At 40.3% G+C, this 19,201-nt stretch overlaps 2 long non-coding RNA genes across 2 annotated transcripts in view; one reads left to right on the top strand and one right to left on the bottom strand.

Annotated features, from left to right (window-relative positions):
- Positions 1 to 19,201, bottom strand: part of LOC138128734 (uncharacterized) — a 136,339-nt gene that overhangs the window by 30,581 nt on the left and 86,557 nt on the right. The window lies entirely within an intron of this gene.
- Positions 145 to 2,473, top strand: LOC138129578 (uncharacterized). Its single transcript, XR_011159262.1, has 2 exons — positions 145 to 488; positions 536 to 2,473. It is a non-coding gene; the product is annotated as an uncharacterized lncRNA (long non-coding RNA).

A 19,201-nucleotide genomic window follows, 5' to 3' on the forward strand; every position in this document is an offset into this window, starting at 1 on the left:
AAATAAAAATGTTAAGTTAAACGTTGGTTTGTATTTATTAAAATAAATTACTTTAACGGAACAATTTAATTGATGAGTACAAATACATTTTGATCAGTAACTATTTGTAATAATATTTACTAAATAATTAAGTAATAAATCTGAATGCACAGTAAAATATTTAGAGGCAAGTTAAAAATATATATTCCAAGTTAAAATACTGAATGATCAGTAAAATATTGTTTGGACAGTGGTAAAACATTTTGATCTACGAAATTTTAAATCTGATTCAATGAATTTGCGTTTGTTAAGTATTAAATTTAATTTGTGGCACAGAATATTGAAGAACACAAGTAAAAAAACAATTGCTCAGTGTACAATTTACTTGATTCTTAAAATTGTGTCAATTAGGTACGATTCGAGAAAAACAACATAACCTATAAATTTGACCGCGCAATAGTCTGCAAGTGTCTTGTGTTATGGTGAAATAAATTGCATAAGTTTACAAGGTAAATTGAGGTATTTATAAATATTTTTTCACAGTCATATTCTGCAGGCGTTCAGGATGAACAATAGTCTAGTTGCGGAGTACGAAACGTCGGAATCATCCTCTGAGGAAGGACGTCATCACGAATCATCGCCAAAGAGGAGAGTTATAGGAAATTGGATAAAGATTGGAGTTTTTTCTGGATCGGATGAGGCTGAAAAATTTATAAAAGATAAAAAAATATGGGGATTTCATTATAAAAATAAAACAGAAGAAGGAATAAAGAAATACTTCAGGTGCAATCAAGTTAAACTTCGTGGACAACAATGTTCTGCAAAAATATATCTTCAGTATGATTCGACATCGCATGAAGTGCATTTATTCAAGACTAAATCAGAACACAATCATGACTCTATTGAAACAAAAGGCGTTCTTGGAATTGACCCTTCTCTAAAGTTGGAAATCCAAAAACTTTTTGACCTAAAGTTAAAGCCAAAGGCTATTTTAATAGAATTGTCCAAGAATAGTGATATCAGGAAGCTTCCCTCAAAAAGACAATTAGATAATTACTTGCATCAGTTGCGAGAATCCAAATATGGCCCGTCACAAATAAGTGTTGGAGAATTGGAAGCATGGCTACTGAAAAACTCAGTTATTCCAGAAGACTTGCATATCCCTTTCGTCGCACAATACGAATTAGAGACTGAGGAAGAGGAAAGCATTTTTCGATTTTTCATAACAAGTAGATATTTGATGAGTATTTGTGCCAACAGTTACAAAATTCATGCTGATGCAACCTACAAACTCTTGTGGCAAGGTTTTCCAGTTCTAATAGTGGGTACTACCGATATGGATAAACATTTTCACCCTTTTGGTCTTTCTGTTTGTACTAATGAGAAGAAGGAGGATTTCAAGTTTCTCTTTAGAGCGTTAGTTGCCACATCAAAGAAATTATTTGAAAAAAAATTTGAACCTAACGTGTTGATATGTGATGCTGCAAAAAGTATTCAGAATGCTTTCATAGAGATTTTCGGAACTGATAAGTTGATAATCATGTGCTGGGCGCATATGAGGAAAAATGTTCAGAAACGTGTAGAGCGTGATGTGGAGAAAAAAAACCGTTCCCTAATTCTGAGTGATATTAACACTCTTCAACTTTCTTCATCTCCAGAGATATTCGAAAAAGCTGTTGAACTTTTCAAAAAAAAATGGAATACGGAGCAAGCTTTTTTGAATTATTTTGAAAGAGAGTGGCTGTCTGATAATAGCAATTGGTACGAAGGTGTAATGAAACATGTACCAAGTACTAATAACGCCTTAGAAGCGTTTAATAAAGTTATAAAAGACACTCATACCCTTCGGGAACGCCTTTCATTAAACCATTTTCTATCGGTTGCTCTTGAAAGTGTTCAACAATGGTCGAACGACTATAAAACTGAGTTGAAAAAATTTTCGAAAATACCAACAATTACATTGTCCCTGTGGACATCTGCCTATCAGTGGACTAAAAAGAATAAACCAGTTCTCATTGTCTCCCAACAGGAGAGTCAAATTAGTTACAAAATTCCAGCAGGGGATTCAACCGAAGAACCAGGAGAATTAAATGACATTTGCGCAGAAAATTGGGTGGAATTTGAAGAGTTTAAAAATAAGGCATTTTCATCCTGGATAACTACCATGTCAACTTCTCCAGATGAGTGGATTAAGGGAAACTGTAATTGTCCAGCTTTTTTTAAAAATATGATATGTAAACATATTATTGGCATAGCCATTAGACTTAAATATGTCAAACCACCACCAGAAGCGCGAAATATAAGTATTCAAGGGAAACGTAAAAGAGGGCGTCCTTCTAAGGCAAAAAAAGCTCTTATTGTGCAGTAGTAATATACATAAACTTTAAGCTATAGGTACTTAAGAAAATGTTTTTTTTAATTTTTAAGTTTGAAAATTATTTTTTCATTGTTTATTTTATCGTTTAATTTTCAAGTAAATTCTACCATAATGTTGTCCTGATTTTATTTATTTGAAATTCCTCTTGTCGAGATTAGTACAGAACCTGCCTCACAATCTATGCTGTATTGCCGTGCTGCCGTACATTTTCTGTAGGTATATTATCAGTCAGCTCTGCCATTGGCTCTGCCCTCAGACCATTTATCGTTATTTATATTTCAATTTCACTATTATACTTAATCATATTGAATCAAAATACTTATCATAAATTATTATGAAACTTAAGTTTTTTTAAGAATCGAAATGCAATTAATTATTGAACAAAATATCTGATCAAATAGTATTTCTACATATCATTTTTTTTTAAATCAGTCAAAGATTAATTTTTATCCGGACAGAACATACTGATCAAACTGAATTTTCTACTTGAAAAATGTTTATTTTTTTACTTGTCAACTGAATAATGTTACTGATCAAATAAACATAAGCCTTACTTTAATAAGAAAGTGTGAATTCTATTAGTTAAATTAATTATCAGCAACCCTAACAACCTAATATTCCAACATTCTGTATCTACATCATGATTTTATTCAAAAATGGTCCGCCATTTTTAATTTGATGAAACTGATATTAAATTCGAAATCAGCGACCCCAGAAATCATAATATTCCAAACTTGCATACTCATCTGTTAATTTTTTTCAAAAAATGACATCAAATGAGTAATAGCTAAGAGGTTATGTAAGTTCATTAATAAGATGTTTTTAATAGACTGTAAGATGAAAACAAATTAGAATGTAGAAAAATTGAAGAAAATCACAAGCAAAACAACTAAGACATTTGACATTTCAATACAATAAAATTATAGAACCGCACAATTCCTCAAGACTCTTGATATAAGTTCTTTTGGATTACCTATTCGATGCTGGATCACCTACCGCTAGCAGCCAAGGGCTACATGTTGGAAATACCTAATACCCAATAAGAACCCAAACATAGCTCCAATTTCGCTACTGTCGTGCTTACTTAAAACCTTCGAACGGATGATTAAGCGAAAATTAGAACATCACCTGGAAGAGAATCAACTACTCCCAAAAACGCAGGTAGGGTTCCGGAAAGGAAAAGGCCCCAATGAAGCCTTAGCACATCTGGTAATTGATGCTCAAATGGCGCGAGCAGAGAACAAGGTTATGGCTTGCCACTTAGTCGATCTAAAGGATAGGTACATACAATGCAGTAAACCTGAGCGTACTGAGCAACTATTTAGCATAAGTAGGCCTGTCAGGCGCAGCGACTAATGCCGGGAACCCACTTGCTCCACGCCACACCACAATACGCTAGACTACGCTACGCGACGGAAATGTGTGCAGAAGTTTAACAAAGATCTGAATGCAATGCGTACTCATTTGTTCCATGCTATCCGACGACACGCCACACGACGTGGGACGACGTCTGCTCTATCCCCCCGTCCAGACTTTTTAGTAAGCGTGTTGATGCGTGTTGTCACCCCTCCTTGCTTCTTCAGCCCCGGAGTAGAGATTTTTATACAGGTTGAGTAAAATTTTCCCGCCCGAGCGAAAACACCCACTTCTAATCGATTTAAAATTGTCAAAAAATTCAAGAATGATTGTGTATCGCTGTAGAACATTCTGTAAAAATGTCAAAATTTTTAATGAAACAGGTAAATATTTCGTTTTAATTCAACGACCGCTAGGTACATTAATTTACATAATTTTTCACTGAGAGTCCTTTTAAACATTTAGGCAAAATTGGTTGTCATTGAAAATCATGTAAACATCACCGGTTTTCGAAATAAATGTAATTTGATACTAAAGTACAAAATGTAGCTACGATTTATTGTTAAATTGGGCGGTCATTTTCACAAAAGAGGTTGACATGGGTTATTTCTGGTACCTACCCTTTACGGACTTAAGAATTACTAGAAAAGTTCACAACAGATGTTTGTTGGCTGTTTATTACCCCAACAAATAAAGTAAATACGGTTTCAGAGGAAATGCTTCATTGCCAACCATCACATGAGGCAAAGGTTCTCCATTTTCTCTTAACGGTGTATCTGTCGGTATATTTAAAGTTCCACGTTCTAACAATTTGTAAAGAGTAGAATTGGCGAATATATTGCCGTCACTGTTTCTGCCATAAGCTCCAATATCCACAGCGATAAATTTATAATTGGCATCCACAAGTGCTAACAAAACAATGGAGTTGGTTCCTTTGTAATTATAATATGCCGAACCACCCCCAATGGGACAACGAATGTTAATATGCTTGCCATCAATTGCTCCTACGCAATTGGGAAAATTCCACATATATTTATACCGTTGGGACACCTCTTTCCACATGTCTTCTGTTGGAAGTGGCATTACGCGTGGCCCTAATATTTCCCATATGGCTTCACAAACTTCTCGTACTATGTTCCGAACAGTATTGAATCCTAATCGGAAATTGAATCCGACTGATCGAAACGAATTGCCCGTTGCTAAATACCTGTAACAAAACAAGTACCTATGTATATTGTTTGTATCTATGAATACTTTTTTTTTTGCAGCGTCCACAGTCAAAGAAACGTTGGCAAAACTGAGGAATTACTATTCCAACGCACTAAAGAGGGGCAAAACAAAAAGTGGTTAGGCTAAAAAAAAAAAATTACTCCTTGCAAATTTGAACTAGTAATGTCTTTTCTTACGCCATATTTGGATACTAGACAGTAAGTTGTAGTAGATCCCAGTTTAGTAGGATTTCATTTTGCCAATTTTAGGACTGAAAGTAATTTACCACACGAAGAGTCGGAAGAACTAGAACAGACTCAGACAGAACAGACATCACAATCTCCACATGGTGATGACCCACAAAATGACGACAACGACGAGGATGAAGATGAAACTTCCACCCCACCTGTTGTACATATACAAAAAAAAAAAAAATACAGAAAGACCACAATTTAAACCCAAGAAGTGTACTCCTGCGGAAGAGATGGTTCAAATAATGAAGCAAAATGCTGAGCTTCGGAAATCGAAAATCCTAAAAAAACAGGCAGACTTGGATGACTCGGACATGTTTTATTTAAGTATGTCCAAAGCGGCCAAAACATTGCCCGAAATAGCTCAGGCAAGTGTTAGGATGGAAGTGTCCAAGCTAGTATCGGAAGCTCAAATACGACATTTTCAACACCGATCACAGTTTGCTTCGTCCAGTCCAAACAGTCCCCACACCACTTCTAGTTCAACTAGTTCTTGCAGATTCACATTTTCTCCTTCCCTTACATCTACACAGGCTTCCAATTTAAGTACTCCACGCCAAGATGAATGGTCACTAGAGTATACATCTGGTTCACTGTGGCGTTAATACATTATAAATATTCTTTTATTTTTATTTTTTTGTATTATTATTTTTTGTCTTTTATTAATGGTTTATTAGTATGAATTTTATTTTAGATTATTAAAACTATGTATTATGTTGATTCAATGTTTTATTCTTTGCTACACGTTATTCCTATATTACATAATATGTACTTACCTCAAACACACAGCAAGCCTTTCACGAGTACCAATACATTTTCGAAACTTGGTGTTTTGTTTTTCCTCTCTTTCCTTTCTCCTTTCTTTCAGCAAATCGTGTAAATGATCAAATTGTTCTTTGTGCATTTGAAAATACATATGATACCGACTTCGATTTTGGTCCAATTCTAGTTCCTTCACCAAAGTATGAAAAGCACCATATTTCTCTCGCTGTTGATTCACGCTGTGTACCCAACACTTTTTTTTTTTAATTGTTTATTAAAAGGGCGGCAGCACACTCCTCTAGTTCCAATTCCCATTCATCAGATGAACTACTACTAGCACACTCCATTTCGTTTAACACTGAAAACAAGACTGATCGATTTTTCAACAACGCATGCATGACATCCGTCACAACACGTAACGTGGTGTGGCGTGGCGTGGAGCAAGTGGGTTCCCGCCTTAACGCAATCACAGACATTTTTAGAAATCGACGCACTTTCCTTCGAGACAATCTAAACAATTTTATTGTTCCACAGTATACCTCATTACCAGTGTCCGGACGAAATAGTACCGGACAAGTCGACCAGTACAACTTTGCGTAATCTCTCGCTCGCACATAAACACGATTTCGCTGGTTCCCTGTTATTGAAAACGAACCAGCTGAATCCTGTTTATATGTGAGTGGGGTATTACGCAAACTTGTACTGGTCGACTTGTGCGGTACTATTTTGTCCGGACACTGCTCATTACGCTTGCCTCAAGGGTCAGTATTAAGCCCGCTGCCCTTTAACTTGTACACGGCAAACTTGCATCAATTATGGGACAGGGACCTAGTGTGCATTTAGTATGCAGATGATATCTGCATTTATTGCATCAAAGATTCTATCCAAGAACGCGTGACTGAACTTCGTTACATCGCATATATCCTAAATCGGTGGTGCGGTGGTGCGGGTTCGCCCTGTCCCCCGAGAAATCCGCATTATTGTTTTTTTTTTGTCGACAACGGCAAATCCCATAGACAGCTAAAAGTAAATAACCCAACGATTCCCGTGTATATCTCGATAGGAAGCTAACGTTAGTTAGCCGGAACAATCCATAATCCGAAGGAGCAACGTCGGAACAATATACAGGATGTGGTAAAATTTCAACGCCATCCATTTCCTGTAGTTTCAGTTGTGTTTGGACAGCACGGTGACAGAGAGCTCTAAACTTTTATGGAACTGGTAGTTTTCAAACTAGTAGTAATATTACTCTTAGTCAACCAGTTACCAATCACTGCAACTTATCTTGCAAAATAAACTTGCTGGAAATGTATGTGAATTTTCCTGTCACTGAAGAAAACATAAGTCGAGTAAAACGGGGATTTCAAAATAGACTGCATTTTCCTTACGCCATTAGTGGTATTGATTGCACTCATGTTGCAATTTTCACAACCAAGGGCACGGATAGAAATAATCCACCAGTAGCATATTGAAATCAACTATGCAACTCGTTTAGGAATCAATCTTTACTGGGCTTACTGGCTTATGGAGACTCGTTCCTTACGTCACTCGTCCCACAAGTGCCAGCGCGCCCGTAAAGATTAATTTACTAAGCGCGTCACATAAATAACTATTACAGGCTATATGTGATTCTGAAATGATTTTTACTAATATCAATGCCCGTTATCCTGGAGCTACACATGATGCTGCTATTTGGAAAACATCTACTGTAAATGCTCATTTACAAAGAAGGTACCTTGAAGGAGAATGAAGAATGTGGTTAATAAGAGACTCTGGATATCCAATTCAAACTTGGATGATGACACCAATACCTGACGCTGCCGAAAATACACCTGAAGGCATTTATACAGCGCGGCATTAGTCTGCAAGAAATGTCATTGAACGAGCTTTTGGCACTCTCAAACAGCGTTTCAGATGTTTGAAGAAAACAAGGTTACTACATTACAACCATGGAAGAGCAGGACGAATAATTCAGTGCGATTCTGATTTTCGTCTAATTCAGATTATCCCTCAGTCTGCCAAACCATATCTTTAACTTGTTTGTGATCATCACCAGAAGCTAATGTCACCGACGGTAAAATAAATCCAATGAAGGGCTAGCCAGAACACCCTGAGTTTTGCATCTCGGACCAATCGGGTTACTTCACGTACCCTCGATTTTTGGGTTTTTGTTTTGTTTCTAAGATGACAGAAAAACAAGTTAATTTTTTACCGGAAATAAGTAGTGAAAAAAAAAATCGAACGTTTCTCGATCCTCGTCGTAACGGTTTTTTTTGACCATAATTCCCAAAAAAGTATTTTTTTTTTACAAAACTTAGTGTTTGTGATCCAACACAAGAATTCATTGTCGCGCCTTTCCAAAAACGCGGTGGTGACACTAGTAAAGAGCTTACGAGGTAAGCCATCAATCCAAACAGAAACTATTGCTGCAACTTTTATTAGAACCAGAGAAAATAACGATAACTCGATCAAATTTTTTATAAAAAATTGCAATTTCAATATTTATAGCAATAAACAGTTATAGCTTTGAATGAATTACTTATTATTTTTAGCTGTAGGTTATAGGTACATATCTTATATTACGAACCAATATGATACGGGTGAAGAGAAAGCAAATAAAAACAAAACAACGCGAGATAAAATCAAGAAAAACAGGTATACCTACACATACAGGGTGTTTTCGAAGTTGAGGCGTTCCTTGTAACACGAGGTAGGTACTATGCATTCTTCTTGAGAATTTTAGCCTAAACCTTCTTAGTAAAATGACCGGTTTGAAAAATTTCAAAAAAATTAACTTATTGTATCTTCATTGCCGTACACATTTTACTAAGATGATTTTGGCTAAAACTCTTTAGAAGAACGCATACTATCACATGTTAAAAGGAACGCCTCAACTTCGAAAACACGCTGTATATCATGGGAGAAGCAGTATAACTGGCTAACAAATAATAGCAAAGATGATACACATTTTGAATGCAAATCGTGCTAAAATAATTACGTGCGAGGTTTAACGGAAACAATGCGACATGGATGAAGTCACAAACACAAAAATAGTTGTGAAAAAGCAGAGGACTATCTTGAATATGGTTCCACTCACGACAATGATTTAAGAAAAACAGTTGAAGAAGGTGAAATACGACTAGCCGTCTTTGTTTCCGTTAGAGCATACTCTACCATTTACTGTTACCGATCATTTAAAAACACTTTGATACTTGGAGGAGAAGCCACAGGTAAAAGCTAATATTTTAATAAAACATGGAGTTCCATGCAAGGAAAATTTAGTGGGATTCGCTGCTGATGGAGCGAGATGGAGATTTGAAATAACCCTAACATTTTTAAAGATTTCTGGAGAAAAAATTTATCGCAACCGGAACTTGTGGATCCTTTTAAACTAGAATTAAAAAACAAAATCCCGGAACTAGATCTCACATTGGACCAACTTTACAATGATGATGAAACCAATTGGAAATTTCTGCCAGATAGAACATTTGTTTCGTCAACAGAAAAGACAGCTCCTGTTCGAAAAATCGAGAAGCAACGAATAATTTTTTTGGCTTGCACCAACGCTACTGGAAACCATAAAGCAAAACCACTGGAAATCATAAAGCAAAACCACTGGTTATCCGTAAAGCAAAAACGCCACTAGCAACTAAAAATGTTCTCTGTCCTATGGATTATGACCATTCGAAATAAGCGTGAATGAAAGCAGCCATCTTTAAAAAAAATATAGTCGAATTTTTTTAATAAACAATTGGAAAACGTTGTCATGTTGGTATGAGCCAAACAGTGATGTTCATGATAATACTTTGGTCACACTGAGTGTCATCATTTTTTTAATGCCATTGAGTCTGCGCCCTGACCAGCGAGAGTTTACTTCAAATTTGAAATTCTTGATTTCTCAATACATTTCTTTTGAAAATGAATTCACGGAAGAAAGGTACGGGAGACGGTCATTGTCGGAGAGGGAAAAATTGGCAGTAGTTAGATACTGGGAAGAAGTTAAATCTGAAAAACCGAATATGCTCGTGAAAGAAATTTGCGATAAAGCTTCGCGTATATTCGACGTAAATATTATTGCATTTTCCAAACTTCAATTTTTCTTCATGACTAAGTCCTGTTTTAGATTCATTCGACAGTTGCATGCAAAATCATTAATGAATACAAAAGCTCTAATTCTGTTAGAGCTCCAAAAAAGAAAGGACGCTGTAAAATCAATTATAAAACGGACCCAACTTTTCATTAAGTGAAAGAAGAACTGGCTCAACAACTTTATGCATATCACTCAAGCAAACAGTATTTTACTTTGGATGACCTGTTTAAATATGCTCGATAATTTACTTGCAGTAAATCAAAATTCGAGTAAAATTATTAAATCAACGGGATATAAATTAAAAAAAATTAATAATAGAAGTATGTATATTAGTTGAGCAACCCCATGTTATTCCAAAAAGAATTACATTTTTAAGAAAATATCTACAATATCCAGAGTCGGGTAATTATTTATATTTGTCTTTTTGGATGAGACATGGATATATGAACATGGCAACCAATTGAGACAGTGAATTAACCAATCAGATCCATTAGGTGTGCCACAGAGATTGGTGGGCGAAGAAGATTTACAATTCTTCATGCAGGAACTGCCGCAGGCTTTCCCCCTAATTGTGATCTACATGAATGCCATCTTTTTCACAAAATGGGTAAATGATCAGTTCCTTCCAGCATTCAGTGGTTTGAATAAACCTTGTGTGGTAGTAATGGACAACGCTCCATATCACTTAGAAAAACTTAGTAAGAGTCCAGTTCCAGTCTCATCTACAAAAAAGGCAGATATGATAAACTGGCTAAATCTTAACAATATACCACACCCTCCTGGCGCAACGAAAAAATTTTTATTTTTTTTTTACCATGACCATGAAGAAAAAAGATTTGGTGACCAGAGTGGCACGATGGGCTCTACTTCTCGAAGAATTTGACTACGTGTTAGAACATCGTCCAGGAAATTCCATGAAGCATTGCGACGCTTTGAGCAGGAATCCCATCGTAATGAGCATAAAAAATGCATTTTTAGAAAAGTTATCTCTGCACAGTGGTCCGAAAATGAAAAAAAGTGGCCAAAATTCTGATTTTTGTTTCAATGGCCTACAAATTCATCACGAAATTCGGAAAAAATATTGGAAAAAATCTCAGATGCTCGGGGTAGTTTTTAGGGGGTGTTTTTTTACAACACTTGTAAATTTTTGTATTTTTTGCTTATGGATCGCCTCAGAAACTAATAAACAAAATAAAGACGGAAGTTAAAGTTAAGGGTAGTTTTTAGGGGATGATTATTAGGCAAAAGTTTAAATTTGTGATTTTTGTAAAAGTCTTAATAAAAATGACCAGCGGAATAATAAAACAAAAACAGAAAAAAGATAATATTTTTGGGTTGTTAAGAGGGAGGGTTATTATTAGACAAGATAGATAATTATATCGTTGTTTCCTTTCCACACCTTAAACACTTGCAAAATTAAAAGATTTAATATAGACCCGTGATTATTACAAAAAATTGTGCTTATTCTGCAAAATACATTTAAGAATATTTAAAAAATGGCTCTGATTGTAGTAAGTAGGTACAGTATACTATGGGTCCTCCTCTTCCTCGCTTGACATTGTGTCACTATCATCTTCGGATCCACCATACCGTGCAGCCTCTTCTGAAGCTCGAATTGGAGGCTCTTTCAATAGAGTAAAAACGTCTCGTAGCAACTTGGAACTGTTCTTTTGGGATAGTTTCCGTAAAGAACTAATAAGCGGATCGAATGAAATTAAAAATCTGTTTAATAGGTCAAATGTTGCACCCTTTTCGTACGATCTTTACTGGGTTCTTCTGATAAAATATCAAACAACTGTCTTCTTGTAGGCATTCTAAAAAAACCTTAAACAAATTACTAAAATACAAAATTTTGAAATAAAATTCAATAAGGGTAGTTTAGGGTGACGAGGGTACTCACACAATAAGTGCGCTTAACACCAAACATTGGTACATTATAACATAAAAGTGATTATTGCTCAGACATTGGAATTATACTATTGTATTACAAGTTCTATTTGAGCAGAACTTGTAGAGCCTACAAAAATAAGACATATTTTCAAAAGGCGCACGTTTGCGCAAGCAATGCTTATTCCAGGTGATAAAAGAATAGTTTAGCTACATTTTGGCGCAAAAAGGTTAGTGGGGTTCTCTGGCGAACTTTTCTAATCTCACATGAAAGTTGAAAAATGATATAAAAAACAGCTTAAACACAAAAATATAAGCAGCGGCTTCAGAATAGGACTATATGTTTTGTATTGCAATAACATAAAGTACTTACCTTAAGGATCTTTTGGTAAAAATTGCAAGTCGAAATCACAAGTAATAAAGGCACACTCACTTCTGGAACTTTGCGCGCAAACTAAGGTTCAACCTGCATCTTGCAATTACCTGAGTTTGAAAGACGATTGCCAGTAGGTTCTTGGAAGAAAGGAGCTGATATTCTAGGAAATATTACCCGCACTATCGCTTCATGTACCTACGGAAAAGCAGAACCGTACGTCATACTTTAAAATTTTGAATTTTGGCCATTTTATTGCGGATTCGGACCACTGTGCTCTGGCTCAACAGAACGATGCTCACCTGAAGGTCATAACAGAAGTTCTAAAAATTAAACCATACAAAAATTTTGTGTTTGAGAAGAGTCTACTGTATAAAGATGAAGATGGAACTAAACTTTTGGTCATACCAGAAAAAATGGAAGAAGCAATTATAAAGTCGGCGCATGAAAATGGCCATTTTAGTGTTAGAAAAACTAAAGAATTAGTTCAAAGAGAGTATTGGATATCGGGGTTAGAAGAGAAAATCAAGAAAATAGTATCGAATTGTGTGCCTTGTATTTTGGCTGAAAGAAAATTTGGGAAGCAAGAAGGTTTCCTGAACCCTATTGATAAAGGTGACAGACCTTTACAAACATACCATGTGGATCACTTGGGTCCATTGTCGCAAACCAAGAAAGGATACAAATATATTTTTGCCGTGATAGACGCGTTTACTAAATTTGTTTGGCTATACCCAACGAAAACCACAAACTCAGAAGAAGTAATTCGGCACCTGAAAGATCAGCAAAGTATCTTTGGCAATCCGAAGACTATTATATCAGATCGAGGCGCGGCTTTTACGTCAGCCAGGTTTGAAGAATATTGCGCTGAAGAAAAAATCAAGTTGTCGATGGATGACAGCGAAAAATGGTATAAGCATTTGAGAAAAGTTCAAGAAGACCTAAACTCAACTTATCATAGAAGCATCGCGAGGTCGCCATCTGAACTCTTTTTTGGGGTGACAATCCGAAGAACTGAAGATCTAAATTTGAAGGAAATGATTGAAGAAGAATTTGTCAATCAGTTCATAGAGGACAGGCAAAGTCTCCGGGAAGAGGCGAAGAGGAAGATAGAAGAAATTCAAATTGAAAATTGTCGAACATACAACAAGAAGAGAAAGTCGTCCCTGAAGTACCAAGTTGGTGATTTGGTAGCTATCAAGCGAACTTAGTTTGCTCCTTGTTCAAAGCTTTTGCCAAAATTTCTTGGTCCATACCGGGTTACCAATAGGACGGGAATCGACAGATATGAAGTTGAGAAGATTGGGAACCATGAGGGTCCGAAGAACACCACATCAAGCGCGGATCAGATGAAACCATTCGGGGCGAATGACGGAGAGGATGGCCGAGATGTAGGGTGGAAAGGAATCGCCACCCGCACAAGAGCAGCGCAGGCGCGGACGTCCGAGCTGCGCACTAATAAGTCGTTCGCCAGCCACCAAGAAAAAAGCCGGCTAGTTTTGTATTGTTACTGTTTATCCGTTAATATATATAGTTGTGCAAGTTTAAAGTGTGCATTAACTACCCCACGTCCTACAGTTATACACCAGAAAGTTGTTTGGAAAATGACAGTTACAAGTTATATTTTGATAGAACAATTTTAACTGACATTCATATTAAGCATAACAGACCAGACATTATAATTTTAAATAAACAACAAAAGCAAGCATATCTTTTAGATATAGCTGTTCCAAATTCACATAATGTAACACAGACATATAACACAAAAATTAATAAATATTTAGAACTCTCCGTTGCTATGAGAAATCTTTGGTGTTTAGAAAAAAATTCGATTTTACCACTTGTAATTTCAGCAACGGGAATAGTATCGCAATTTCTTTTTAAAAATTTAAAAATTCTGGATTTAGATAACAAATTGGTAGTTGTAATTCAAAAAGGTATATTATTATACTCATGTCACATCGTGAGGAAGTTCCTTAACATTGACACAGAACATAATACACAACAAAGTCAAAATGCGGAGGCGAGACGCCGGTAATTATGTTGATAAGCACTGCACTATTACTTGATAGTAATATCCGTAATAGTGTATGTACTCCGGTAAAATTGCCGTGCCGCCGGGTGGAGGTGGGATACGAAAAAGCGGTATCAAATTTTGTCAAATTGGCTGCAAACACTAATAACAACACCTTAAGGTCTAACCAACTTCAAATCGGTAATTCTTCAGAAGAGAAAAAAAACTAAAAAGCAAACAAACGAACAAAATTCGGAGTATAATGTACCCAAATCCAGCTGATAATAGTAAACCTCTTTTTTATTTAAATGATTTCGTCCATATTTTTAAATGCATCCGCAACAATTGGTTAAATTTAAAAACTCATCGTAAAACATTGTTTTCCTGATTTTGATGACAACGAAATAGTGCGTTATGCATCGTTTGAGGCAATTAGGGAAGTCTACAATATTGAAACTGAAAAGTTGCTTAAATTCGGATATGGACTCAGTCTTAAAGCTCTGTGGCCCTCGACATTTGAACGTCAGAATGTTAAGCTAGTTACACAAATCTTTAACGATAACGTTGAAAATAGCTTACTTGAGCTAGGTCCTTCAAATAATTTTGGAAATTATGAAGATACTGCCAAGTTTATTAATATTATTAAACGTTGGTGGGAGATGGTTAACGTTAAGAGACCTCTCAAAGGTTTAAGGTTAAGAAACGAAATGCAAAAACCGTTAACCATCCACGAAAATTATGAGAAACGTATCTTCTTGGAGAAAGTATTTTCGTGGTTGGAGGCTTGGGAATCTATTCCTAATAATGATGGAAAACTTACTGCTGAAACTCATCAAGCTTTTAAATCAACTATATATGCTTTGCTAGAAATGACTAAATACTGTATTACGGAACTAAATATGACTTATTTGTGCCTGGTAAAGTTCAAACAGATTCGTTGGAAGACAGATTTGGCCGTTACACACAACTCTCCGGATCACAGTATCATGTATCTTTGAGGCAGATTTTTGAGTCAGAAAATAAGTTGCGATTGCTCAGCATTTTAAATTTATCTGTTAGGCCTGGTTCTAGTCATAGAATAATGATAATCAAGAAACTGGATGATGCAACTGAAGTTGGTAGTAATTCACTCTCCGATGAAACCGATATAAATAGAATAAATAGTTTGCTTGAACAAATTAGCGTTTCCGATCAGGATTTAATTGCAATCGAGTGTGACATCCCAGTACTGACTTACATCACGGGCTATTGTTGCTACTGTGTTATAAAAAAAATTAAATATGACGGCTGCAAGGAGTTTTTAACTGTTGACAGAGAAATGGCATGCGAAAATTCGCAAAGATTGATTTTTAAAAGGGATCGGGGTGGTTTACGTTTTCCTCGAAAACCTGCGTTATCAGTTGTAATGTACGCTTTTGTGATTTTACAACAGCTCTTGGAAAATAAGTTTTTTTTTAAATTAAAAAATCATAGACCTACGGCTTGTCATATTACTTTGAAAAAGCTTTCTGATTACGATGTTATGCCAGACTGGGATTGTCTTCAACATCCCAGTACCTACTGATTTGTTTAGGACTAAAATCATTTTTGTAACTATCAATATTATACCTACTAAATAAGTATTGCAAAGTTACCAATAATAACACCTTAGAAACCGACGGCCGCGCGCAGCCCCACCAAGTCAACAAAAGTAACGTGCAGAGCATCATTCCCGTCCCGATTACGCTTCCGACACCAGCTCCGATCCCGAACCCGCTTCTTAATCCGAACCAGCCTTCCGTTGCCCGCACCTCGACCGTTTGCACCCGGCAAACAGCCAGGCCTTCCGCCCCTTTCCCCGACCCGACTCCAGTCCGTCCGAAACCAGCTTTCCCGTTCTCTCTTTCTGCCCCGCAGGCACAGTGTGCAGTGAAGACGGTCCGTCCAGAACAAGTAAGTACAAACCTCTACACCAAGGACGCTCCACCGGAGACAGACGCGACCAGCCCGTCCACATCCCCCAGGCGCTCCAGGTCACGGACACCATCCCCAGAGGATTTCGCCGGACCTGGTTCTCCAAGCCACATTTGTAAATAAAGGTTTTAGCGACTGTATTCGTTTTGGTCCCCCCCTTCCCGCGCTCTGTCAGCCGACCCCCGGACATACCGTAACTCCGCGAAACTACCCCGGCCGTGTGGTGTCCCACCACAGCCGAAAAAAGGGACTGGCGCTCGAGGCTTACCGCGACCGACCGAACGGCATCAAACCCCATGTGACGTCACTACCGGAAGTGATCGTCACATAATTTGGCGCCCGAGCAGGGACCGCTGTCAGGAACGGGAAAAAGGGAAAAGCGCCGCCCGGACACTCCGGTGAGGTTATCGCCACCGGTAATCTCCGGAGTCCGTCTGCCGACCGACGATCCGGTTTTCCGGAATGGATTGACCGCCGCCGGTCTCCCTGGACCCGATCAGCTGGCGCAGCGCCGCCCAGACACTCCGGTGAGGTTATCGCCGCCGGTAATCTCCGGAGTCCGTCTGCCGACCGACGATCCGGTTTTCCGGAATGGATTGACCGCCGCCGGTCTCCCTGGATCCGATCAGCTTGCGCAGCGCCGCCCGGACACTCCGGTGAGGTTATCGCCGCCGGTAATCTCCGGAGTCCGTCTGCCGACCGACGATCCGGTTTTCCGGAATGGAGTGACCGCCGCCGGGCACCCCGGATCCGACCAGCTTGCTTAGCGCCCGTATGGATTTTTCCGGAGTGGAGTGATCGCCGCCGATCACTCCGGAAGGAACCGAGCGTCACTCAACTAACGCTTAGCGCCTGCTCAAGAGGCTCCGGTGCGGCTACCGCCAGCGGTAACTCCAGAGCCGATTGACCACCCACTAACAACCGGAACGTACTTTTCTGCGGAGGGGTGATTACCGCCAAACACCCCGGAGTTGGCCGCACGCCGCGAAACCACAAAGCGTCTTTCTAGGCAGAAAACGAGCGCTAGGAATCATGGCACCGACCAAACCGACAGAACCCACCGACAAGACCAAGACGTCACCCCAGACCCCGGATCCGGCTCCGGGAACCGGAGCAGGCCCGCAGTCGCTGATCCCGGAGCGAGACGAGTCTGTTTCATGGGTGTGCAAGCTGAACAAGGAGGCCCTCACCGCAATGCTTTCCGGACTCGACCTGGGGGCCACCGGAACGGTCGACGAGTTGAGGCGACGCTTGGTCAAATTCCTCCGGGACCGTGCAGCCGAGACGTTTGTGCCGTCCACATCAGGATCCGGCCCAAGTGTACCAGTGCCAACAGCAACGCCCGTGCCTAGTGTTCCAGTGTTGCCGCCGGAGCGGTCGTCCAGGTCAGTGAGTGTGCAGGACTGGAGACTGACATTCAACGGCAAGGGGGACCCGGTGGACTTCCTCGAACGAGTCGAAGAATTGTGTGTGGCCGATGGTGTCAACGCCGACCAGCTGCTGCCCCACCTACCCGGACTCCTACACGGTGAAGCCGCCGCCTGGTTCCGGAACAACCGTCAAGGGTGGTGTGACTGGAAAGGGTTCGCGACTGACTTTCGATTGTTTTACTTTCCGGTCAGCCACCAGAAAGATCTGGAGGTGGAGATCAGTCGCCGCCTCCAGCGACCGACCGAGCCGGTGACGACGTACTTGACCGAGCTCCAGACGCTGCTGAGACGGCATGGCACCCTCCGACCGGAGCAGCAGCTATCGTGGATGTACCGCAACCTTCTTCCGGACTACAGGTTACACCTGAAGCGATCCGGGTCACCGACACCGTCACACTGCTACGCTCCGCCCGGAAGTTAGAAACCCTACTCCAGGAGCAAACGCAGCCCCCCGGAAGGCGAGACAAACACTCCGCCCACGCAGAGGTGCCGACCAGCCGCCCGGCCAACCCCACCAGAGCGGGACACCGCTTCGAAGACGTCCGCCATTGCACCAACCTCAGGGCAGCAGTCCTCCACCCCCCTGAGCTGGCGGTGTGGACAGACAGGACACTTCCGTCGTGAATGCACCAGGTCAGTGAAGATTTTCTGCTCCCGCTGCCGAAAGGACGGTGTCATGTCCAAAGACTGCCCGTGCCAAACCGGAAACGCCTCGGGGCTCTGCGCCCTAGAGGAGCCAGTGCCGTCACCGCCGACCCCGCCGAATGACCGACCGTTCACCGAAGAATCCGACCACCGACCACACGTGACCGTCCATATGCTAGGTGAGTTGCACGCCGCCCTAGTGGACACCGGAGCCGCCGGTTCGTTCATTGGGGACCACCCCCGCGACAAGTGCTACCGACACCTCTGCCCCGCAAATCCGACCATCCAGTCGGCCCGGATGGCCAACGACCAGGTGGACGCCGTCACCGAGGCCTACTGGATATCCCTGAAGGTTGGGACGACGACCATCCGAGGGAAGTTTCACTACCTGCCGCATCTACCGTCCGACATCGTGTTGGGCATCGACATCTTGCGACGATACCCCTTTACCATCGACCTGAAAAAGGGCAGCGCCTCGCTACGTGCCCCAGCCGCCGTGAAGACGGTGCAGCCGACACCGGCGCACCCAGCCTTGCAGATCAGTGACAATTCGCCACCCACTCTCTCCATAAGCAAGGGACAGCGCCGTCAGCAGCCCCTTCCGGAAGGCGCCCCCAGGTGTGTCCGGTACACCGAGGTGCGACGAGAGATGGAAAGGAGCCCAACAGCTCACCCAAGGAAGCCGCCTGTCCCCTAACCGGCGGGATCCGCCGCCCCGAGGACATCCAACGACGCCGTCCACCACCGGAAGGACACCCCCAGGCCCGACCGGGTGAAGTTGGCGCGCGCTCTCGCGAAGAAAAGCAACGATGAAAACCTTCGCCACCGGAAGGACCGTTGTCATCTGGGAGACCGCGCTCTCCACCAGGGCCACA

Source organism: Tenebrio molitor, chromosome 4, assembly GCF_963966145.1.
Source record: "Tenebrio molitor chromosome 4, icTenMoli1.1, whole genome shotgun sequence".
NCBI lineage: Eukaryota > Metazoa > Arthropoda > Insecta > Coleoptera > Tenebrionidae > Tenebrio > Tenebrio molitor.